This window comes from Mauremys reevesii, linkage group 18, assembly GCF_016161935.1.
Source record: "Mauremys reevesii isolate NIE-2019 linkage group 18, ASM1616193v1, whole genome shotgun sequence".
Lineage (NCBI taxonomy): Eukaryota > Metazoa > Chordata > Testudines > Geoemydidae > Mauremys > Mauremys reevesii.
This window is the reverse complement of record NC_052640.1, coordinates 20,619,539-20,645,413: the sequence shown is the minus strand read 5'-3', so window position 1 is coordinate 20,645,413 and position 25,875 is coordinate 20,619,539. Positions and strand designations below refer to the sequence as shown.

The 25,875-nt window shown below is 44.1% G+C and overlaps 1 protein-coding gene and 1 non-coding gene across 3 annotated transcripts in view; both read left to right on the top strand.

Annotated features, from left to right (window-relative positions):
- The window catches only part of BCR (BCR activator of RhoGEF and GTPase), a 128,934-nt gene that overhangs the window by 4,092 nt on the left and 98,967 nt on the right, over nt 1-25,875 (top strand). The window contains exon 1 of one of the 2 annotated variants that reach the window (XM_039505841.1): nt 12,401-12,424. The exons of the other annotated variant lie outside the window; for it this stretch is intronic. The gene's annotated coding sequence lies outside the window, so the exon portion shown is untranslated. Of the gene's footprint in view, nt 1-12,400; nt 12,425-25,875 lie in introns of those variants that run through there. 2 annotated transcript variants of the gene reach the window in all.
- On the top strand, nt 2,484-2,610 carry LOC120386535. Its single transcript, XR_005589771.1, has one exon. It is a non-coding gene; the product is annotated as a U6atac minor spliceosomal RNA (small nuclear RNA).

The window sequence follows — 25,875 nt, the reverse complement described above, 5'->3', positions numbered from 1 at the left end:
TGAAGCTGTGTTTGAACAGGATGTGCAGGTCTAGGTCACAGCAGGTTCTCTTCAGCCTTAATGGTAATTTGTGTCAAGTTGGACTTGTTCTACAGTATTTGGCTCCTTCATGCATCCAGATTTCATACATTTTCTGGCTTTACATTCTGTGGGTGAATTTTTTTTCAGGACTTTGGTTCATGCTAACACTGGACTGAATCAGGTATAGTATAGACATGTGCTATGCAAGCTCATCTGTGGGTCTGCCAGTGTATCATCATGCTAGCCAGCAAACACCTGCTGTTTCAGTCCTAGGCCTCTCGAGCAGAGGCTGCCAGTCATGCCAAATCATGTGTGTGTGTTCTATGATGTGGATGGGGATTAGAGTGAGATCACTAAACTCTCTCACTTGGGAGTTAAGCCAAGTTTTAAATCTAGATTTCCAGAAATGAGGTGTCTAGAATTCTAATAGTAGACCCAGATAGCTGGGACTCAGCTCCTTTCTGAATGGCTGTAGGGGGCTACTGCTCTGTGAGTGTGGGCATTTTAATAACTATTTGTAAAATTTCATAACTTTCATTGAACATCTTGCATCCCAGGGTGAATTATGCAATGCTTATAATTATTTCATGTAATGCGAGTAGAGGGGAAAAGTCTTAACATAGTTTAAAAGCTCTCAAATTGATCACAATGATTTGTATGGAGAATGATGGAATATTTTCTAATGGATTTTATTTCTTTTTTTTTTTTTTCTATCTGCTGTTTCAAAATAACCCATGGTGCTCCCTGCAGCTAATCAAGGGGAAAAAGTAATGTAGGGACTTCTAAGAAATGGAGAGGTCTCGTTGTGACCTTGGTTAGTTCAGTTTTTAAATAATCTCACTCTCTTTTAGCTACTGATCACACCAAAATTGTAGCTTGTGTTTATATTTCCAGCTCAGCAGGATGTCTAACGGATGCTTGCTCAGTGCTTTGTGAATGAGATGATCTTGCTCTTCAGCATGAGGACACAGAAACTCCACATCTAGAGGCTGGTTAGTAGGTAGCCTGGGTCCCAAGTGCAGTTTACATTCTCCAAAAGACAGTATTTGTCTACAAAGCGCTTTCCTGTGAACACTCTTGTGTTGGTGGAGATTTCTGTCCACCTGGGAGAGCTGAACAGAGCTCTCCTCAGAGTTCTGTCAGTGGCACTGCAGTAGGATAGCAGGAGCCAGTGTTGCTCAGTATGAAGGGCACAGTTTGGGAATAGGATTTGTATGTCTTCTTACTCCATTGATAGTAAGTCTGTAGACCTCTGGTCAGCTCATGGGCAGGTTTTAATAATACTTATTTTTGTATCTCCAGTAGCACAGAAATGCAGAGTGCCTCTTCCTGGAGCAGTGTATGTAATCAGGCTATGGATGGAGAAAAGTACTCTGAAATGGATCCATGCAAACAGAATGGCTCAAAACTGATATTAGGTCCCTTTGGAACAGAATACCTTTGTAAAGAGCCTGCCCAGTCAGGGACCTAGATTCTTCAGTTACAAATGCCTAGCTAGATCGTCAAGCATCAAAGTCCCTGGTTATTAGCAGTATTGGTTTAAAGGTCATTATTGACACCATTTCAGCGTACAGCCAAGACAAAGTACAATATACAGGACAGTGGAGGGAGAGTGTTGTCTAGTGGTTACAACAGGGGATCAGGAGTTAGGTTTCCTAAATTATTTTCCTGACTGTATATCACTTGTGTGATCTTAGGCAAGTCTCTTGCCCTTGTTATCCCTCAGTTTCCCCGTTAAATTGGGTGCACAGTCAACTTGGGCAACTCCTTGCCTGAGGAGGCTGTGAAGGCTAGGACTAGAACAGGATTTAAAAGAGAACGGGATAAATTCATGGAGGTTAAGTCCATTAATGGCTGTTAGCCAGGATGGGTAAGGAATGGTGTCCCTAGCCTCTGTTTGTCAGAGGGTGGAGATGGACAGCAGGAGAGAGATCACTTGATCATTACCTGTTCGGTTAAGCCCCTCTGGGGCACTTGACATTGGCCACTGTTGGCAGACCGGATACTGGGCTGGATGGACCTTTGGTCTGACCCAGTACGGCCGTTCTTATGTTCTTAATGATGCTTAGCCACCTCACATGGATTTTAGGATGCTTTGTTTGGAAAGTGCTTTGGGATCCCACAGCAATGTAAAAAGTGGCTGACAGTGAGACAGATTCTGCGCCTTTAGCTGCTCATAGTAGATGCTGTTTCTAAACAGTGAAAGTGGGATTTGGGGAGGGACGGATAGCTCAGTGGTTTGAGCATTGGCCTGCTAAACCCAGGCTTGTGAGTTCAATCCTTGAGGGGGACACTTAGGGAACTGGAGTAAAAATCTGTCTAGGGATTGTTCCTGCTTTGAGTTGGACTAGGTGACCTCCTGAGGTCCCTTCCAACCCTGATGTTCTATGATTAATCTGTTGCACTTTCCTTCTACTCTTGGGAACCTCAAACCTAGGAAATTCCATAAAGTGCATCTCACCCCGTTCTCTCAAGGAGAGAAAGTTAGCACTCCCCTCGATAAGGATGGAAGAAGTCCTAGTGACCTTTACAACACGCAGCTGGTTAAGGCATTGCCACTTAGTTTGTGGCATCTAACTCTAGGGCTTTTGGCTGCAGCTCCTGGCTGTTGGTCTGTCACTGGCTCGCTCAGTCAAGAATGAGGCTTAGACTGAGTCTAAGTCACTGACATTTGTCTCTAGTTCATTTTGCTATTTTTTTTTTAAGCCTTTCTCTGTTTTAACCCAGCCCCCACTTTAATCCTTTTCAGTACCAGGCAGCGGATTTTCTAGGCACGTTTTAAGGACAATACACTGTCTAAATGGCCCCCTCCGTGCTTCCCAGAGGTTTTGTTCTTGACATTATCTAGCTGCTTATTATATTGCCCCCTCTTCCTAGAGTGAATGGAACGCCCTCTTCTTCCCCCACCAGCTCTGAGGAAAGAGCTGAAGCTCTTTGCTGATGGCCCTGCTAATGTGATTTAGCATGACCTCTACTCTTTCCTTTGCACCCTCTTTCTCCCTCAAGTGGATGCAGACCCTCAGTTGTGGCCCTGCACAGTATTCAGAACAGGAAGATGCAGATGAACATTTTTTTTCCCTCCAACTCGCTGTGGACTCTGGTTTGTTTTGTTTCCAGCTGGGCCTGGCTATACCCAAAGGACAAGCAGACCACAAACCAACCAATATGGTAGTTGTGTCTGTTGTGGGGATGCCGGTGTCACCAGCCCCCTCCATGACAGCAGAGGACTTTTCTATGGTGTATGATGTAGAAGCAGCAGAAGTAGGACTAGCTTCCCCATTGGTGGAGAAGAGAGGAGAGAGATGACTAATAATAAACCTGGGGGAGGTGGGGTCACTTGCCTGCCCTGCCTCTGCACTGAATAGCAATGGCCATTCACTGTGCACTTGGCCATGGCTCAAGCTAGTGCTGCTAGCATTTCCCTCCTGCCATTTGACTGAAGTAGAACATTTATTTAATGTTCAATGATGTGAATATGTAAAGTGATTGCTTTTCAGACTTACCAGCTCCCTACAGAGAGCACCTCACCATTCACAGAAATGCAGCCACTCGGGTATAGGTCATGGCAGCTATAGAACAATGGCAGCTAAACTACGCCCACGGACGTAAGGCAGGAAGCAAAGATAATAAGAATTTGCCAACATCGAGGGGTGGGGTGAAGTAATGTCTTTACTTTTGGAATGTGCTGTGCTTGTGGATGACATGCATTGGGGAGATGGATAGACTTGGGGAGGAGGGCGCAAAAGATGCCTTACTCAAGTTAAGTGACAGGAATTTTTAAGGAGGCCCAAGTTGAAAGATGGCCAAGATGCTGACCAATGCTCTGTTCCTGCAAGAAGTGTTGTTGGGTCTTTAATTATCACTAATAGTCCAAGCTACAGTTTTGAACCTCAGCTGGAAGATAGGCCAGCAAAGAAGTCTTTGTGAGCTCGAGACCTGGTAACATGCTTCTGACTTCAGATTCGAGCACTGTGGTGCACTGCAAGCCTAACAGAGTCCTGTACCTTTTCCAAACCCACTGGGGATAATCAGTCACAATGCCCAAGGCAAAAGGGGCCAGTACTTTGCCTTCAAGGAATTTTAGAGGTCAGTCCATAAAGGTTAATGAGGTGAGACTTGGCTATCTGAGGAGTAATGCTCTGTTTCAATTACCGTAGGAAAACCTATCGGGTTGTGGAGCAGAAGCTCAGCTTTCCTGAAGCCACTTTTCCCCCAGAGAAACCAAGACCAGGGCAGCAGATTGTTTGACTTTCTCCTTTTTCGTTTTCTCCACCCACCTGATAAGCATGAAAGAACAGTAAGGGCCTGATTCTGCTCTTACTGTGGTGAAAATTCATTGACTTCAGTGGAGTTACTTCTGTTTCTTGCTGGTACACGTGAGAAAAGAAACAGGCTCTTGGTACTATATTGTGATTCAGCCATTGTACCACAAACATTGTCAGAGAGAGAGGGAGTTTGACTGCACATGATATCTAAACTCCTGAGTGTCTTGGCTGGGTGTGTGCCGTGTATGAAGGAAGTCCTTCCAAAGCAACAATCAAATTCTTGAGGTACAAAGCCATTTTTAGCTAGTGCACCAATTGTAAGGTATACTATTTTTCTGCCCCGATTCATAAATTACATATGATGAGGGCTGGGATTGTAAATTGTAAATAAATCCTTGAACATCAAAGCCTCTGTTAATGCTGAGGCATGATTTTTATAATCTGTAACATCCTAAAATTTGTTTTGAATTACAGTGTGTGTATTTTAAGCACTAAAACTGTCATCTGTACAGAGCTGATGTGGGGTGCTCCAGTCACAGTATTTGGATGTGGTTTGCATATCTGTTCTAGTTACTAAAATAATAGTTTCTCTCCCCTTACTTCCCTCCCCTTTCAAACTTATACAACTCAAACCCTCTATTTAACTAGGCCAGGGGTAGGGAACTTATGGCTTGCATGCCAAAGGCGGCACGCGATCTGATTTTCAGTGGCATTCACACTGCCTGGGTCCTGGCCACCGGTCCAGGGGGCTCTGCATTTTAATTTAATTTTAAATGAAGCTTCTTAAACATTTTAAAAACCTTATTTACTTTACATACAACAATAGTTTAGTTATATATTATAGACTTATAGAAAGAGACCTTCTAAAAACGTTAAAATGTATTACTGGCACACGAAACCTTAAATTAGAGTGAATAAACGACGACTCAGCACACCACTTCTGAAAGGTTGCTGACCCCTGAACTAGGCTATGGAACAAGATCAGAATCTCCTTTATCTGAGAGGAAACCCAATCTAAATGTGGCAGCTGGGGTTAGATTGCCTCATGGTCGTATGGCTACATGTCAGATGTGACTCCATGGGCCATACTATCTGAATAAGCTTTATCAGTGCTGCACATTCACTTTTATATCCACTAATATTTTTGAACGGTACATGTTGGTATCACAGTCTCTGATGGGGATCTCTGTATTCGTTACCGGCATATCTACCATGGCATACAAGAAAACTGCTATTCTAGTGGCCACATTTTATATTTTTATTTGCATCCTAATCCCTACTGCATCTTTTAAAGAAACCTCTTATGGTGCTATACCAAAATCAACAGTGTTTCTCTGCAAGTCACTCCAGATTGTAGTGTGGCAAGGACCCAAGGTGCTTATAGATTGGACTGTGCCTGTAGGAAAGTAGTAGCTGTAACATACAGCACTGTGTGGATCAAATATTTTGTATCCTGTAATTCCAAACCTATGGGATAGTGGATTGCAGAAGTATCTTAATAATGAAGTATCTTAATCTTGTGTTTGGACTCTGTAAACTTAATGCATTTCTATCTCTGTGTGTGGTGTCTGGGAACACAAGAACTGCACAGGCTTGGGTCCTTATGCCTGCTCTTGACTCCCAAAAGACTTAATACAGTAGTGCTAGGTGAGGATTCTAATCCTCACCTAGCACTGAAATGCAGCTACATCTGAGGTGGATTGTGACAGCAATTATAATGGCACCAGTAATTTGCTACACAGCATTTTTAGGACAAGGATACTATGAGTTTCGCTGCCTGAGAATCAGCTGGGTGAGACTGTCCTGTGTGAGCCTGCAGCGAAAGAATGCTGCTGCTGTTGTTGTTGTTGTTGTTAGAACATGGTCTTAACATTTCAAAATCCAGTCCTCAAATCATTTTCAAGTATGGACAGCGACAGCCACACACTCTGTGAAAATGGGCCAGGAGCATCACCATGTAATCTGTTCTGAAGAAAATACACTTAAATTCCTTGAGCACTGGGCTTCAAACATGTGCCCGAGACAGCGAAAACTGAGTATGACTGGTCTGTTTGCGCAATATGCATTTCCAATAACGTGGAGCGAACTGTATCTGCTACGGTTTGGACTAAAGTGGGCAGGAACTACATATTATTTGGTGCAATCACCCAGGAAGGTAATAATGACCCATCAGCATGGCTGGTCTCAGCTTCCTGTGCGCTAACTGAGATTAGATTATGATGCTCTGCATAAATCAAGAGAAGGAAGAGTTTGTGAGTGTGTTACCTTCCAACTGCCTCTTAGTTCAGAGCTACATTACATCCATCTCCCACCAATCTGGTATTTCTGTTTTGGTCCTGCAAATTATTCACAGTAGACAGTGCTGAAATATGAACATGTATAGTTACAAAAAATTACATTCTAAGGAAATTAATGCTAAGATAATTATCTGAGGCTTCCTATGCTATTTTTTGGTGCCCTACACACACTCACTCACACTCTCTCTCTCTCCTCTTCCCCCCCCCCCACCCCCAGCTCCTGATAGGTTGGGAGCTTTGGCTTGGGCGTTCCCTGCCCACATTCTCATGTCTTTTGTGACCACTTGCTTCATGTTTCCCTAAGATCATCCCTGGACCTAAGTTTAACGAGGGGGGGGAGGGGGTGGAAGTCAACATTTTCACACTCCTAATGTTACAGCAGAATACCTTGGAGTCTTGCAGTGTCATGTGATTGTCCTTGTTTCAGGGAGTCTTGGTATTTGGATGAATTTTCTGCTGGTTGCACTAGTTACTTGCATGGAATTGTGGGTTAGTCAGTAAGAGAACATCCTATTGTTAATCATCATAGCAGCTCTCCCGTCTGAGCCTAACTGTGGCTGCTAGCAAGTTTGATGCTTAAACTTAGTAGTGATTAAAAGGTGTTTTATGGAGCGGTTGTGCAGTCTGTGTCACTGCAGTCACGGGAAGAGGGGAGACCAGGAGTGTGGGGCAACACATTTGAAGTTTGTTGCTTTTATGACTGTTAAGAGCTGATGAGTAAAATCTCTGAGCTGTAAGGAAGAAAAATCTGTTTACGACTGAAGCTGCAGTTGGATGGAAATATATTTTTCAGCCCTGGGATATACGTGTTGCTCAGGAACAGAGAAATCTCACTAGAGAGATCAAAGCAAGTTATCCCAAAAGGATTTCTAACAGTGGGGTGAATTACTTTGCTTTTCTTTTGCGCAAGGGCATGGCGAGGCACGGGGCAGGAAGGAGATGATTTCTGCTAGTCAGAGGGTTTGCAGAAAAAAATTTCTATTAACATTGTGGCTCAAAAAATATATTGGTCACGTAACCTAGTAATGAAACCTGGTATTAAAGCATCGTGGGGGTGGGGGTGGGGAGGGAATACTTAGTGGGGTCTAGGGTACTGCCTCAGTGGGAAGCCAAGGGCGCCCTCCTGATTTGGGTACAGAGGGAGGGGTGCATGTAACTTTGCTATTCTGAGTGCTAGGGTGGAGAGTCTCTCTCGCTCTCTCTCTCTCCCCCCCTCCCATTTCGCTCCCCCCTACCTGCTCTACCACACCCATGCATGAGGGATCTTAATGGAACTTCCTTTAACCATGTAAGAAGGGAAGTGTTCTTCATTGCCTATGCTGCATACCCTGCTGTGCACAGGGCAAAGCACTGATAATGCTGCAATGCTCTGCTCTTCCTCATACAAGTGTATCTAGAGAACCTGAGAGCTCTGCTTCCTGCTTTGCCTTTGAATTTCAGGGAGATTGTTGAGCTGCAAGGCTAACTGCACTCCCTGATTTGACTTGCCAGGGGTGAGCGGGAAAGTGGAATTTTAAGTTCATCTTTACCTAACATGGGGCTCTTCTTAATTTAACACTTCAGATGGCAGCTGGGCTCTGCTCCTTGCACATCTAGGAGCTCTGCTGCTTCATGACTTTGGATTATGGCATGTCCCAGAGCAGTGTCTTGCACTCTTCCCTCCTTCCCAAAGGGAGGTTTCTGTATGACCATGGGTTTCTCTGACTGTGGAGACCTTTGCTGCTAGCTAATCATTACTTGATGTCTGGAGAGGGGAAAGGATAATAATTCCCTAATGCTGGGAAGCTGCTTTTAGCACAATTCTAGATTTTTTTTGGTCTGTCAGTTGCCTGACGGAAGCTAAACTGCAGCCCATGTGAACAAGGTGACATAGGCACATCATCTCCCTGAATATGCTGGGAAGCCGCAGTGATTTTTTTTTGTAGGAAGATCCCATGCACGGACCTGCCACTCTGACCCTCTCAAATCTGAATTTATTCTCAGCCTCCACATTTAGTCAAATGAATGTTTACCTTAGTGACTTGATGGCCCATATTGCTTACCATTCAAGTAGGTCTTCTGACTTGGTTAGAGTGTAAATGCAGACAGCACTTGAGATCCACAGGGTTCATATCCTCATATCTATGCTCAGATACGCCCTTTGAATGTGTTCCAATCCTCATGAATTCTGAGCTGCAATGGGGAATTTCACAGGGATGTCTGAGGTTGCAGTAGAAAGACAGTTTGGAAAGCAGATTCCTGTGCTAAAGTCCAAGAGAGCCTCCCAGTGCCCCAAAAAGCAAGGCACATTTAGAAGAAACAGCTCCCTGGATCTGTCCGCATAAGGCCAGGCAGTATTCTATGGGTCAGGTATAAGGAAGCCTCTTAATGCATCTGAACCAGGTGTGGGCTACTGAAGGGTGGCCTTGGAAAGGAGGTTTACATTAGATGTGTGCTCTCAACCTGGGGGTCAGGGGTCAGGCATTAGCAACCACCACAGCCTTCCCATCTTGCTAAATGAGATGAAATTCTTGACTAAATCATGACTAGATGGGATGGAATTTCCAGAAGGGTCCCAGTATGGATGAGGGCGTCCCGGTGCAGCCTCTGCTGTACGGAAATAATTGGAGAATACGGTGGGGATTGTTCTTATGTTTGCAGTTGTTATTATTGTTAGTTAACACATTTACGCATGCTGATGGTCACCCCAACTGAATCTCTTTTGAAGGGCAGGGGCATATACTAAGTATCTGCTCACCAGGGGCTGGGGAGGATTCCCCCAATGACTTCATTCAGCTATCGGAGCGATAACTAGGAGTTTCTGTATACCTGCCTGAGGTTGCAAAGTGAGATGCTGGGCTTGATGTTTAACTCCTAAGCCTGTGTGTTTAAAACAAACAGCACCCCACCCCCAAAAAACCAACAACACTGTTCATTCTACTTGTTTGTAAATGCTTTAAAAGTGGAGAGCCTGGTTTGCATCTGTATCACCCAATTTCAAAAGCCATGTTACAGCCACTGTGGTTGGAAGTTGTCGCATAGACAGGTATGAGAGCCCTGCTAGGCAGGCAGTTTCAAACACGTTCCTGATGTAATGTTTCTCTGCCTGTCTGAGAACTGTGTTGAGTGCTCACATGCATTTGCTGTGGGTACTATGGAAACACCAACCCAGTTTGGAAAGCGTTCTTTGCTAACACTTTAACACTTGTCAGCATAGATCTCTACCCACAAATATCTTGAGGCTGATAAAAAAAAAAAAGTCTTTGTGCTTACAAACATACAGTGTTGTTCATACAACCCTTGCAATATGCTTCTCTAATTGACTTAATCTTGAGATGTACTTTGAACTTTTAATAGATTTACATTTTTTTTTTAAAGTACACTTTCCTTGTATAAGGAGAGCTATGTTTCTGTATTTTGAATTAAACTTTATTGTCTAAGAATAAAACAAGACACCATCTAAACTGTAAGCAGGATGGTGTTTAGGCAGCATTCTAAAGACACGTTCTAACATTGTTTGGTTTTAGTTTGTTATGATGTGACTGACTGTGTTATAATCATGTTAAGCTAATGTTCTTACTCTGCCCTTGACCAGCTAACCCCTATATGTTTGAGCCCTGACCTTTAAATAACGTGGGGTCACTTCATCTCACCCACTCAGGCAAAACTAACCCATGTTATAGCATGGCTAGTGTGCTGCTGTGTGTTAAGTGTGATGTTTAAACACAGTAAAATTTATACTGCAGATAGGACCGAAGTAATTCAAGTTTTAATCCCCATCTCCAGCTTTTTTAGCTCATGTCTACTTTGCTTTATTATCTGCTGTGTGAACAAGCTCCATATATGCTTTGAGAGTGAGCAAAAAACAACAACAAAAAAACAAAGCAGTCAAGGCCAGGGTGGGAACTTCAGAGGTTTGTTTGATTTCCATGTTTTGGTGTTTCATACTGTTCACTGTGCAGATGTACAGTGTTATGCATTTTAAAGTTGCTCATTTTTAAACCATTTCAAAGTATTTTAGTTTGCTATTATTATAATAACCCATAGCTAGGTTGGCATTAAAATCTGTTTCCTTACTGAATTTGTTTCTCCCTCTTATATAGGATTAATCATGGATTATTATTTTTTAAAGAGCATATGAGCCATCTCATTTGTTCTTTGTTGGTTTTTTTTTTTTTTTACATTGGATGGGGTAGGGAAATAGACATAGTTACCCAGACTATGGAAACAGATACAAGGTAAAAATTAGGTCAAATTTTGTTTCCTCCAACCTTGAAGGAATCTCCTCTAAAATAATTTCTAGCTTGTGTGTAGTGCTCTTCATCCCAGAGTGCTTTAGAGAACAGTAGGTCGGTATCGTTATCCCCATCTTACAGATGGGTAAGCTGAGGCCCAGAAACCTGCCCAGGATCAACCCACAAGCGAGTAGGTGAACTGGGAATAAAACCTTGGTCTCCTGAACTGCAGTCCAGTGCACATTCTGTGGGTCACACTGCCTCCCAGTGGAAAAGGGATTAAGCTTGTCTTTAGCTATGTGTTTACAAATAAATTACAAAGCCCACGCATTGTTTTGACATAAAAAAATTGTCAAAAATGATGATCCCTGGCTTCTGGTGATTCTAATACTCGTTGCAGACAGGGGATGGGTAGCTCTAGTCTGTGACAGAAAGCTGTATTGGCACTCATATGGTAGTTAGTTTCTGTAGAATGGAAGCTTTAGGTTTTTTTAAAAACAAATTAAACGTAAGGCCTGTTCCACTGGGCTCCTGCCAGGGTTACAATTGTGTAGACTGGGTCTTTGTTTCTAGTTCTTCTGTTGCAAAGAAAACTGTCACAGATAATTGCAGAACTGCTTCTGCGGAGAAATAATAGCTCTGAAAGGTATGAACTGCTCCTCATCTCTGTTAGCACCAGCTCCTTTACAGTCTCTCTGCTGCAGCCTCACTCCTTCTGCCTTCCATTTTCTTCTCTCCTTCCCTCTGTTGTCTATTCCTAAATCCGTGTGCTTATTAATTGATCCCCTCCAAATAATTAAAAACAAAAATGCAAAACTCACATGGCAACCATCCCTCTAGTTGTTCTGCTCAGGTGTTGCATCTCTTTCCCTGCCACCCTTTGTTTCTCTTATTTAGTTTAGATTGTACAGTCTTTGAGACAGGGACTTTCTTCGATTACGTGTTTGTACATCTCCCAGCATCATTGAGCCCAATGTGTGGGACCTTTAGGTGCTAGTGAGTGTGCGAATAATGTGGGTGTTGATGTGCCATAATGGGTGAGTGTGTATGTGTCTGTCTGTGTCTCTCTCTTATTTATTTATTTTTATATATAAAATATAGAATCAACTTCATTAACAATTTCATGGCTGATCATCCAACTTCTGTGGGGTTGCAGAAATTTGGAGCAGAGTATCCTTTCTGCAGTCAGATCCCTGGTTATAATGGATTGGTTGGCTAGTGTAGGGGGTGAAAATGTATGTCACTAGGTGTTCAGGTTTTATAGATGAATAAATAGAATCCACCTATATATCAATTTGTCTAGTATCAGTTACAACCTCCAAGGCAAGTTTCCAGGTCCGCTCTGGGCATCATTAAAAGTCAGACCAGGTGGTATTCCCAAAGCCCATGTGACTGACTCTCTTCTTGAAGTATTTTATAATTTTTTTTATTACATCGGCAATATTGTGTTGGGTGTCTATGTCCAACAGAGGATACAATTATCCCTCTCTTCCAAGAATAGAAAGACCTTCTGGCTCCTGTTTGAAAACTGCTTAGGTCAATAAACCATCTGGAAGGAGAGCTTGGGGTGGATGCTGGATCAGCACCACCTTATGCGGAGACTGGATCACCTTGAAAATCTGATTAGGTAGGTCTTCTTGGGTAACTTACACTTTGTGTCTGTGAGCCTAGGAGAGGGGAGGGTGGTGAGGAGTAGGACTCGCTTTATTTTTATCATCTGATGTAATTGCTGTAATAAGCACTTGGCTGCAGCATTCTGTCTCCCATAGCTGCACAGTACATGGACAGTTTCCTTAGTTGAGCATTTTCATGCAGAGAGCATTGCCAGCCCCTCCTTCGTTGGTTTGCTGGAAAGGACAGAATTTTACCTTCCTGACCCCAAAATGCATAAAATCCTTAGCATCAGCGTCGCTCATCTGATATACTAAAAAAAAAAAAAAAATGGAGATATACCTATCTTGTAGAGCTGGAAGGAACCCGGAAAGGTCATTGAGTCCAGCCCCCTGCCTTCACTATCAGGACCAAGTACTGATTTTGCTCCAGATTCCTAAGCGGCCCCCTCAGGGATTGAACTCAAAACCCTGGGTTTAGCAGGCCAATGCTCAAACCACTGAGTTATCCCTCTCCCCCCAAAAATACTAGTTTTAAAGTGAGATGGGGAACCACAGATGTTCAGCAAAAGCAGTTGTAAAGAAACTTTAAAAGCCTTCTGTTGTTCTACCTGTCCCTTTAAAACATCCCTGCTTTCACTCTTCCTCTGTCTGCCTCACTCAGGTCGTTTCCATGACTGTCAAGATAAACAGTTCCATTTTGTGGACCCTGATGGCACAGATGTTTGTGAGCTGTTCTGTTTTGTCCTGTTATATGCCTAATGTAATAGTAGCCAGGTGCTAGGTTCTTGGCTTTTAATATGTCCTCTGCTCTTTCTGTTCCCTGCCTAGTCTACCAACATGGAAAACAATGCCCCACCCTGTTGACTCATCGTGCCCAGAACACTCCTCCATTCCTGACATAGGATTAATATTGGAGGCAGTTAATCTTTATGTTAGAAAGATGGGGCACTTTTTTCCCCTTCCTTTTTTACGTAGCTTGTTTCTACTTATGCGGGGCTTGAGAATCCTGTTTTCCATATGCTGTTGCCTGGGGCTGTCTGCCACAGGCTCATTCCCTTTTCTGGTGCACTCTTAAAGGGCTTTTGCAACAAATACAGCTGTTTGTAGAAAAAAACTTGTATGCAGAATGATCCTTTTAACAGGTTTATTTTTATACTGTATCAGGTGCTTAAGTGATTTTGCTTCATTTAGAATTTCCTAGAAGATGAATCCAAGTGGAATCTGCTGCTGTCAGGTCCTCTCAGATCATGTCTCCGCACACACACAATGTGTGCACTCAGGAGCTGCTGTGCTGTGCTCAGGGCAGAGGCAGACGGGGAGGGCTCATCATTATTTAGAAGTAGACGCAGGGAGTAGCAAGCTGTTTACCATGAATACCATGCTGTTGGCTGCATGTGGGTCTTTCAGGTCAGACTTTGAGGTCCTGTTTGCTCTGCTAGGACTTTAAAAATGCTATGTCTTTTTTCATAAGAATGTGGGTTTGTCTTTGTGCTGTATGTTGTGAAGGCACAACATGAGGGAGAGGCGAGCTCTGGTTGCTCACTCCAGAGGTGGCTGCATGTCAGTGGTGTTTTACTTATGTATATGCCCTATTTTGTTTTGGAATCAAAGGACTGAGTCAAGAGAAATGTCAAATATTAATAAATTATTAGTTTAAAAAATGCACAATGTGGCATCTTTTTTTCTTGCTGACACAGGTAAACAGAACCCTGGCCCTTACCATCAGTGTGTGGTGCAGACCTGTTGTAATGTCACACTTTTGAGCTCTTGCAAACAAGTGTATCCTGCAAAATGCTAGAGCTGGCAACGAAGTAGTCAGCAAGTTGACTGGGAAGGAACAGTACAACCTTGAGCAAAGCACTTTGGAATGTAGCAGGTTCCTGATAAGAGGAATTGGGTGGGCGAGTCTTTTGCAAGTAGTTGTTCCATGGAAGGGCTGTGTTTCTAGGGAAGCAGTGCACTCTTCTTTTAAACTTTGGTTCAGGAACTGTGAAAACACGGAGCTGTGTGGGATTTGTGGGAAGGTTTTGCTGACCCCTTATGAGCTGGATCAAGGATTTTTAATCTACAGTTGATGTTACAGAACTTTACATATTTTTAATTGGCTTTAAAGGGTCGAATAAAATCATCTTATGCTGATCTAATGCATGTGTGAAGGAGGAAGAAACAAGTGAGTCTGAGAATGAGCTCTTCTACACACAAAAGGAAGAAGACACTATATAAAATTGGGGTGGTTTTTTTTGGGGGGGGGGAGGCTCTTCCCTGTCACAGATTAAGAACAGGTAGCACTTGTATAACAACACTTGCCAGGAACTGCACATGCCTTAGAAAGGCTAATTAATTAAGCTTCACAGCCTTCCTATGAGGCAGGCATTGTTTACATTTTAGAGAGTGGGGAGCAGAGGCTGTGAATGAGTTGCCCCACGATCACACAGAATTTGGTAGAGCTGGGAATAGGACTAAGATCATGATGCTCTCAGTTCTGTTCCCTAACCACAGGACCATCCTTCCTCTCGTACCTAGGGTAGAACCTGGATTCTAACTGGGGTTTAATCATAGTTTGATCCTATCCAGGCTTATTAGCCAAGCAGTGTTTATACTGAGTGAATCTCAGTGTTGTTTCAGACAGGTCTGTTTGCGCCTCTGAGTGGATAGGATGTAAAGACGACAAGCTAACTAAATCTCTGTAGCTGTTCAGCCCTTACACTCTGAGCTAGCACCAGTTCTGAAGCTGGCTTGGCTTGTGGATATCTGTCCAATTGGAACCTAAACCGAGACCGCAACTCATCCACGTAGGGCCCTGAACAGCTATCTTTGCTTATTAATGAACACAAGTGGATTGAAGGCAGTGTGCTAGAAATGGGAGGCTCTTTTATTTCATTACTAGCCTGCTTATCTATGAAGCTGTTAGGGTCAGTTACCAGGTCATCCTACATCTTTGTACAGCACTGTGCACAGTGGGGCATAGCTCCTGATTTAGGCCTTACTGCATTTCTGTAATACAAATAGGAAGAATTTTTCTGGCTTTTTGTCTTAACCAGTGTTCAGTTGTAAGTGCAATAATAATACTTCGCTATAAAGAAGTTATGTGTCAATGTTCCCCTGCACCCTTCCACTGAGTTTGCTTAAGAAATCAAACCAGTCTCCAGTTGGCTACAATGAAGGAGACAGGAATTAAACAAATTCCAGTTTTCCTGTGCTACAGGATTGACTTCCAGATTAACCGGCTCTTCTTATTTACATTTCTCCAAACGCAGACTTGCATGTTGTTCTCGGTGTTTAAGAAGGTGCATTTACAGCAAAGGTCAGTTGCATTTCAGTTTGGGTTAACTTGTCAGGGTTCTCCCTGCCAAAACAAAACTCCCCTGAAATTTAGAAAGCCCTCCAAGTAGGCCTTGTTAATGTTCATTCTTACGTGATCAGTGAGGTCATGGCATGGCACCGTCAGTCAGCCAGGGAGTGCAACTGTACTGGGAGAACAAAGGAGGTGGTTCTCAAACCCACTCATCGCTTCCACCTTGGCCGAGTATCATAATTTATTGCAGCAGCACCTAAAAGTCCCAGTACTGGACCATGAGCCCATTGTGCTAAGGGCTGTACACACAGAACAAGAAGACAGTTTCCCCTCTGCAGAATTTAAAATCTAACAAGAAAGGCTACATCTAGTTCTCTTCTTGCTTTGACCTGAGTGACCCTAAGGTCTGTCACTTTCTCTCTCACATGGGCATTCTGACCACTACGAAACCTCGAGCACCACAGACTGGCACTAATCATTGTGGTGCCTCTCCTGGGCTGAGAACACCAACAGTGTAGAACTCCTCTTCTGGCTTGTGTGCTATGTGATACAGCCATTCTTGGCCAAGGCGCTGGTGACACCCAGTCACTTTCTAACACTGCCTACACGAGGAACAGGCTGATATTTGCCATGGAGAAATTGCTTCCTCCTTCAGCATCAGCACCTCTCCTCCCCCACCTCTGCGTCCCATTCCGAGCACTCTGGCACTTCATTGTGCACCTTACCTCTAACTTCCGCCATGGCAGACAGTACCTGCCTCTTAGCTATACTTACATCTCTTCTCCTCTGGACTGCTGTAATTCACTTGTTTTGAGGTTCCCTAAGGCTAAACCTACTGCTGCACTATCCCTGGAAATGGAAACGCATCCACCTCTACGCTGGCCCCCGTCGTTAGACCCCATACAAAATCCCCTTCCTGCTATTCAAGATCTTGATGCGCTTACTTGCTGTCCTTGCCATTCAGTCTCCTTGCCTTCCATTCTCCTGCTTCTGCCTATCACCCTCTCCAAATCCTGAACGTCTTTCTTCCAGGCCCTGTCTCTTCTCCCCTGCTGACCCCCACGCTGCGCCTAACTGACCCCCTCATTCCTTTCAGATCCCTTTTCAAGGCCCATCTGTGTGACTCTTATCCCTCTGGCTAATAAAACAATTATATTCTGCTCATTTTCTGGGCCTTTCTGCCCCTGAGCTCACTCACTGTCCGTAAAACTGAGGGTGTTTTTTGTTTGTTTAGCTGACCTTCACCCCTTGTTCCATAGCATGCTGCAGATGCTGCCGGTATGGTGTGTGACAGTCTGCATAGCTCATGCTTTGAGATGATACAAGACAGCGATACTCTCAGAGGAACTTTGCTGTATAAAAGATTGAACTCCGAGAGGAAGAGCCACTGCACCATGATGGCTGTAATAAGGTTGCCCTTCACCTGTTCCCAGACAGCCATCCTGCTGCCCTCGCCCCAGTTCCCGCAAGTGTATGCTGTCCCTCTGGGCTGCCACACCCAAGTGCCAATTGTGGAAGAGTTGATCAAACTAGGGAACACAACACTTGGCAAGAAGCAAAACCGCCCGCTTGCCTGAGCAGGTTTGTGAGGTTGCTGTGGAGAAAGACATAGACTAGTTTATTGAAGAGGTGGCCTGTGGCTGGACTCCTTGAGGCTGCTGCCAGCTTAGTGCCTGGAAATACATTATAAACATACACCTGATTCTCCTCCCACTCACACCAGCAACTCCATTAATTTCAGTGGAGTTACTCCTGACTCTTAGCAGCATGTGAGAGAGGGGACAGAACTTGGCCCACCCTCCTCAGAACACCTTCTAGTCAGCAGCTTTGTGAAGAGGGTGTCTTGCCCTTGTCCCCTCTATCCGACCTAAAGGGCCCAGTGGCATCCCAGCTGCAAGAGGTGCTCAGGAGGCTATCCGAACACTTGTTCATTTTGTCCCAGGATGAACTGGCTGTGGAGGGCAAGCGGCTGTTAGCAGCCAAGATGAATGGACTGCTTGTTTCTTCCATTCAGAAATCCCTGGTCTGCAGTGGAGGTCAGAGCCAGGGTATGTGCTGGAGGAGAATCTATGCTTACAGAGAGCCTGCTTCGGGAGTGTGTGTGTGTGTTATAGGGTGCAGGAAGCTTGAGGCAGAGATGAGAAGACATGTAATCCCTCTTTTGCTGAGCCATAAAGGTTTGTGTGGTATCAGGCTGTCCTTGTGGTTCCCTCCTGCTTTAATGACAGTGATGATGACTGACAAATGGAGGAGGCAAAGTGGTGAAAACAGGAAACATAATCCCTCAAAAATAATCTAGTGGGAAAGGGAAGGGAGAGATCATAAAAGTAGGCTGGCCCTTTAATTATGGGCCTGCTTGTATGAAGGGGTGACTTAGCATAAGGCACCACCTGTGTTCTCCATGGGGCTAGTGCAGCATCCTTTGTTCTCTGTGGAGTCTCTCTATGCTGGAAGTATTTTATGGTGGAAATCAAGTTCCTTGGTATGGGGCCACTGCTATCCACAGACTGCAGGAGTGATTTGAATTTTAGAAGTGTTGGATAGGACATAAATGATCTGGAAAAAGGGGTAAACAGTGAGATGGCAAGGTCTGCAGATGATAACTATCTTGAGTAATTTTGTAAGTCCAAAGCTGACTGCAGAGTTACAAAGAAATCTCAATGAACAGGCTGACTGAGCAACAAAAAGGCACATGAAATTCACTGTTGATAAATGCAAAGCAATGCACAGTGGAAAACATAATCCAAACTATAATTACAAAATGATGGGGTCTAAATTAGCCATTACCATTCAAGAAAGAGAACTTGAAGTCATTGTGGATAGTTCTCTGAAAACAGCCGCTCAATGTGCAGCAGCAGTCAAAAAAGCTACTAATGTTAGGAACAATTAGGAAGGGGATAGGTAATAAGCCAGAAGTACTACTTCAAAAAATGCACAGGTAGCTTGTGGAACTCATTGCCCAGGGATGATATGAAGGCCAAAACTATAACTGGATTTAAAAACAATTAGATAAGTTCATGGCGAGTAGGCCCATCAGTGGATATTAGCCAAAATGGTAAGGGATGCAATCCCATGCTCTGGTTGTCCCTAAGCCTCTGACTGCCAGATGCCATGAATCAAAACAGATTCTGGTCAGGCCTGCCCTGTATTTCCCTCTGCCTTTTATTGGGGCTGGTTAGATTTGCCTTTTAATGTCCCTTGCTTCTCTTCCAGAACTGGTTGGTTCTGCTTCATCCTCCATAAAGGGAAAATTGCAGTGCGAGGAAGAAGAAGAATTAGGTTGAAAAATGGAAATAACTAAAATATTGTGAGTTCACTGCAGCCCCTACTGTGTTGCTGATGGAACAATATCTGTGCTTCTCCATCCTCTCTCCCAACTTCCTTACAATGCCAGCCTGGAGGCTGCTCCTCCTGTATCACACAGACAGAGTGACCTAAAGAATTGGGTGTTAGAGCAATGAAGGCTCCTGCTGGGAACATGTATTTTAAAAGCACCTTGTTCACTGCTCCACAATGCGGTTGTCTCTCTGTAGCATTCCTTCTCATCACATTACTAGGTGCAGGTGGAAGGATGAGTAGAGCAGGTCTCAGTTGAACTGGAAACCCAAGTACATGAGGAGGGAAACTTTAGAATATGCCTTGGCTTCTCAAGAAGGGGATGGTGTGGCCCGAGAAGGGAAAATAGGCAGTGTGGCATAATGGATAGAGCACCGAACTAGGACTCCGGAGATGTGGGTTTTGTTCCCAGCGCTGACGCTGGCCAACTCAGTCACATTAGCAAGTCACTTCATCTTGCCATGCCTCCGTTTCACCATCTGTAAAATGATATAATGGTACTGACCTCCTTGGTAAAGTGCTCTGAGATCTACTGATGAAAAGCTCTATATAAAAGCTAGGGATTATTATAATGAGAAAGATGAAACCTATTCTAATATTATCATCCTCTGCGGACAGTGTTGAGTGTATCTCCACCTTTGTCTGGAATGGCCAGTGGGCACCCCTGAACTCCAGCCACATTCACTGGCTATATGTTCCAGTGTTCTGATAATTAATCTAGGATTGGTGTGGCTGTCATAAATTGCATTGTATCTAGCTGTGGCTCTTGTAACTGTATGGGGAAGGGAGCTGTAATGGCTGAGAGATGTCTTTCTTGAATGGTTAGGGAAAGTTCTTTATGAATGAGTGATCTACATTCTGGATCATTCTGAGATTGGTATTGATTTTTACATAGCAATTGCAGCATTGAAATGTGGATGTGTATTATATTAGTAGTCCTGAGTTCAGACTGTTCGATGGATACATGGGCTGCGGGTGATGGAAGGGAAGGAGTTGAGATTTGGGATGGGAAACTGATGAGAAGAGTGTAGATGGGGTGTTCAATGAATGACTTTATCTACTTACTTCCTTGTTTCTTGTGCCAGGGTTGGTGAGCTATGAGTCTATAGCAATCATAAATCAAATTTAGTGAAGTTACTCGTGAAGGAATTTTTCTTTTTTTAATAACAACTCTGATAGCTATCAGAGTTATGTATTATATATGTCTCAGCATACAGGGTGCTGCATAGCAGGTGTCTCCCATGGTCTCTCCTCCCCATAACCCTGCTTCCACTCCTGTGCTCTTCAGAGCTGCACTTCTCATCTATGTTTGTACCATCCCATCCCACTTCTAGAGCCCATGCCCATAAGCTCTGCTGCCCAGACTGCCTCCAGGGTTTGCCAGGGGTATGTGCAGAGAACAGCTGGTAAGTCTGGCTGACAGTGCTATAAAACAGAAGTAGTAGACTGATCTGAGAAGTTCTGTCTGCTAATCTTAACTCAGCTCATTTATGCTATCCAGAACGAGGGACTTAATTTTTAAAATTTCAAAAGAAGCTTAGCTTTCAAAAAGGGTGGGGTTGGTGAGGGTCTGTGTTTGAGAGAGAGAGAAACTGGGAGTTTGGGGGATAGTGGTGGTTTTGTTAGAGGAATCCAAAGAAGTTTGGGGAAAATCGGGGCACAATTTCCAGAAGGAGCATGTTTCCTCTGCTGAAGTTAGTTAATGTTATCTAGACACATTATTTGGGTTATGCCATTGTTCTCCAAAGAATTATTGTGCCAGGTTTGGAGGCTAAGTATAATCCTTAAAATGTGAAACACAAGGAATTTGGTCCTGTGCTACGTGCATATATCTCACTGTCACCCTAACTAGGGAGTTGCTACTATAATATGTTCTATTAATTACAGCTGAGAACGATTGAGATGGTTGTGTGTGCATGTTCCTTTTCCCATCAGCCATTGCTCCCTTTTCCTGCCTTTTAATTTGCCACGTGTCCTGTCCCACCTCTTCTGTGGTATGTAAACATGTTGCTCACACCATTACGATATTGGCTGGCTGCCTTGCAAGCTTGAGCTCTTGGCATCCAGCGTAAATGTGCCTGCATGGCAGCCCGTGGAGCTCCCAGCTTGTTCCAGCCTTGCAGTTGTCTGGCTCTTGCCAATCACTGGAGTTACTGCAGTTGACTGGGATGCTTTCATTTCCCTTGTCCCTGAAGGGTTATGGACAGACAAGGCTTTGAATGTGCTTTTTTTCCAACCTTAGCTGAACTTGGAATTTCCCCAGGTTTAAAAAATAGCCCTTGGAATAAATAACTCTAAGCTAAAAGGAAGGATAGGATGTCAGTACATGGGAAACTGTGTTATTCCATAGCCTCTCCCTTTTTTATTCCATGATTGCTGATGTTGTTCTCTGTTGGGTGTGTTGGGGAGATCACCCAGGGTTCCTTCTGCTGAAACATCTCCTTTTCCCTCCCCCTTCCCTCTCCTGCAGCTGCCTAAGGACTGAGCAACACAAAAGATATCTTGTTTGCTTGTTCCTCGATCACAGCTGACAGCTCTGTTAATGGTGTTTAGAATCTTTAGCTGCTGCTGCAGGAGCTGTGCGGGAAACCATTCAAGGAATCAACCCCCCTCTCCACATTGATGCTATATTTCTGGGCAGGGAGCCCAAGGACTCTTCCCCCCCAGTGACGTATACCCCTCAAGCTGCTGTGATCCAGCAATATTTCATTAGCCCCAGAAGACTTCCCTTGCCGGCCACCCTGTCGTTTGTTGATCTGCCCGGGGAGGTCACTACAGGATGGCGTGCGGGTGGGAATACCTTTGTCAACACTACGCTTACGTTGTGGCAAGCAAGACTTGATTTATTGTTTAAGGGTGGATTTTTATCAGAAATGCTCTGCGTAGGCCTAACTCTGCTGTCATTGAAGTCAGTGGTAAAACTGCCATTGCAGTTAGCCTAACGCTGAGCCCTCTTGAAAATCCTACTCTTAGAGTTAAAGTACTCCTGGAGATCTTCACTGCCATATGGCAGAGCTCCGTGCTGAGCCTCTTGCTTCCTAGGCTGGCAGTGCTGTGGAGGCAGTGAGCTGAACCCTCTGGGCAAGTGAGCTCCTTTCATCCCTTCAAAGACTCTGCTCTGAGGATTGCAGGTTTTCATCCTTCCATCATTGGCTAAAAAGGTGGTGGTAGCCATGTATGAGACAAGGTCGGGGCGAGGGGGATTGTGTAAAGCAGAGGAGGCTTGCAGAGGATTCTGATAAGGATGTGAAGGAGCTCTGGGGGAACAGGGCCAAGGTAAAGATCAGCTCATCTTGTGTAATACAAGAGAAGCAGTTTGTAAAACCTGTTTGGTGCTGCAGATCTGCTCAGCATGCGCTCTGCAATACCTGTTTATATAGGGGTGAATTAAGGATGGAATGGGGCAGTGACATCGAATTCTCTCTGAGCCAGCACCTTATCGTTATTTGAACATGGTCTATATTTATGAAGCTTGAGCGAGAATTACTATTTAGACGAGTGTTTATTGAAAGCTCTGAAGATGAGAGGCAGAAATGAATCTTCTCTTATTGCTTTTGTGCTTTTGCTGATAAGCTCCATGCATCATCTGCCAAGAAATTACCAGTCAGCAGCAGCGAGCAGAGACTGGCTTTCCGCTGGCGTTGGTGATAGTCTCTGGCTCTTGCACGTATACTATTGATAGGTTATTCTGGATTTGCTCTAAATCAGGTGATGGGATACGGTCTCTGATTTGGATCTAGTTTTTCTCTTTGCTGATGAATGGAAATGGCTGCCTGTAAAATGTCAGGTTCCGCGTGTCTTGGTTTGTCACCTCTCTTCAATGTGTCGCAGTCACACCTAGGATTGAGGCCTCTTTGCATTTTCACATCCTTAATGTGTACACTGCTGAAATACTGTACATAAGGTTTCTCTAGGACTCTTTGCCACCCTCCCCCCCCCCCCACCTCCCCAGTTTGTAGTACCTGGAAACTTTTTTGCAATAGGTGAAGGAATCTAAATCTGTTTGTTGTGTAAACTTAGAAAATCCTGAAAATGGCAAATCTTTATAGCTGTTTGGCTGGCATTTTTGGGACACTGCCTACATGAAGCTGGCGAGAGTAATGCCTTGTCAAATGCCAGCTCTGTTGGTGGGTGGGTGTGTGACTCAGGCGCAGAGACGTAGGTTTCATTTATGTGTATGTGTTCGAGAGTGCTTGTGGGGTGGGGGCAGCTGGCATATCTCTGTGTATGGGACATGCCAGGTAGTCGCTGGAAGACGTGTGATCAGTAGAACTCTTTAGCCTGCACCTCATTTATAAAAAGTCTACAACACTGTGATCGTTTTATATAATTTTCCATCAAGATGAACTCGCGGGGTCTGTTCAAAATGCAGCCTGGCACAGCTGAGCCCTTGTGTCAAAAGTGCACACCTGTGTAAACTGCAAGAGCCGTTTGTTCCTTCCTGCTGACAGAAAGGTCCAAGGATGATGTACTATGCAGAAGACCTAGCGGAAGCCCTAAGGAAAATGCACCCTGTCTCGCACCACATCTGCAAAGCTTCAAACACCTTTTCACTTAGCTTCAGTTCAGTTGGTGGGAGACACCACGGGAGAAGTTTTGTGGTGTTTTCCCCCCTCCCCAACCCCCAAGACAGGAAGCAGAGCAGAGGAGAAATCCAAAGATGTGGAGCTTGGAATTGTCATTTTTTTGGAGGAGTGGGAACTAATAGACCCAGCTTCATATGTGTTGATGACTGGTGGTGGGAGGGGGTGCTGTGAGGAAAATTTCACCTGCGCTCAAGTCTGAACAAATAGTCTGAACCCTCATGGAGCAGAGTTCTGTTGTAGGCATTCAGGCTTAATCCAAATTGACACCAACTATGCAAAAGTCTCTAGCTGTATTTCTTCCTTCCATGCAGCAAACGCATATAAAAGCAGTAAAAGGCTGTACAAGCTGAAATAAGACACTCTCATACTAGAGGCAGAGTGTTTGATCTGTTTTTACTGAATGTGAATTTAAATTGATTTAAATTAAATTGGTGCAACATTCTTATGCAGGCAAATCCTGAGACAGGATAGTGGTTGGTCTGGGACATGCTATGGAGGGAGGTCTCCATGGATGTGGCTATCAGCTTTTAGCTATTATGAAGCTGGATTTATAATCTGAAATTATCAGAATAGTTTGGTATATTCTGTGCCTTTTATTTTACTTTGAAGTAACATTTCCCTGCTGAGCTGATCTCATTGGCTTATGGCTTTGTCAGCCACTAGTACAAGGGGCATCTTCAGGTTGGAGATGGGAACTGGGTTGAGGAATGATTTGATCAATGACTCTGGGGACATCTTGGCAGCATAATTTGACTTTTGACAAGTGAGTTGACTTCTTGTGCTGGTGCAACGAGGCACCATTTTCACACTGCAGTCTAGTAGGAATGGCCAGCTGTTCTGCCTTTTCCTTTGGCCTGTATTCTTTGCTCTGGGAGTGTAGTTGGGCCTCTCTGAGAACTAAAATTGTAGAAACCTTTTTAATTAGTTTAACATTTAACCCCATGTGGCTGAGAAGCTACATGTAAAATTTTTGGAGTCGCTCTCTCTTTTTAATGGCATTTAGTCTGTGAATCTGTATGGGCCTGTCATCAGCTAGGATGCTCCTCCTTTGAGGTGGCATCCTTCCTTTTTGGTCTAAGTTGCTTCTGGGTGAGTGATCTTCAGAACCTGCTCCATGGCTCCCTCAACTCCCCCTTTCATAGATCAGTTTACTTAAGCCCTTGTGGCTCTTCCATTGTCCTATAACCGGATGCTCTCCTCATCAGAGGGCAAAAGAGTTTTTATCATAGCCATAATTCCCAGGCAGCTGGTCTTCCTGGTGTTGAAAAAACATTTTGTACTCCTGCAGGAGGCTGATGTCTTCAGAATTTGGTGAATAACTAGGTTATGGCTACGGCTGTAATAGGTTATAATTGCAAACAAATACGAGTTGGTGTGAGACACCACTTTTGTGTGTGTGATGCACTATGGTAGGGGTGGCTGTCTGTCCTTATGCTCTGTGTTGTAATGATGCTGAAAAGCACCTTTCCAAGGAAACCTGACTGTCTCATAGACTTAATGCAAGATAGATAGGGCACTCTTCCCTACTCTCCCCTTCCTAGAGGTGTAGTTGTGCCCTTGCTGTGAAAAGGGAAGATGAAGTAAGGTGAGGTGCTCTGGGGCTTTGCAATTTGATGTGCTGTACTGTGTGTGTGTGTTTGTTTGAGAGATTCATGAGAGGGACTTTTGCCATCCAATCAGGGCAAATCCTTCCCTTACAGTTCATCAGGAGCAAAGTTTTCTTCCTAACCCATCCTACTCATCCTCTCATATACCACACCAAAAAACATTGTCAGAAGAATGTGAAAGTTGGATGGTTAGGTACACTGTTAAGGTTGAACATGTACCCTTACTGCTGGTTCCCTGTCTGTGCGCATTTCGTAGCGGGAGAGGGGTTGGTAGAAAAAAGGTGTACTATACAGGAAGTGATTCAGCAAGGCACTGGAATGCCCTACCCCGGGTTAGGCAACCTATGGCATGTGTGCCAAAGGCGGCACGCGAGCTGATTTTCAGTGGCACTCACACTGCCCGGGTCCTGCCCTCCGGTCCGGGGGGCTCTGCATTTTAATTTTAAATGAAGCTTCTTAAACATTTTAAAAACCTTATTTACTTTACATACAACAATGATTTAGTTATATATTATAGGCTTATAGAAAGAGACCTTCTAAAAACATTAAAATGTATTACTTGCACGCGAAACCTTAAATCAGAGTGAATAAATGAAGACTCAGCACACCGCTTCTGAAAGGTTGCTGACCTCTGCTCTACC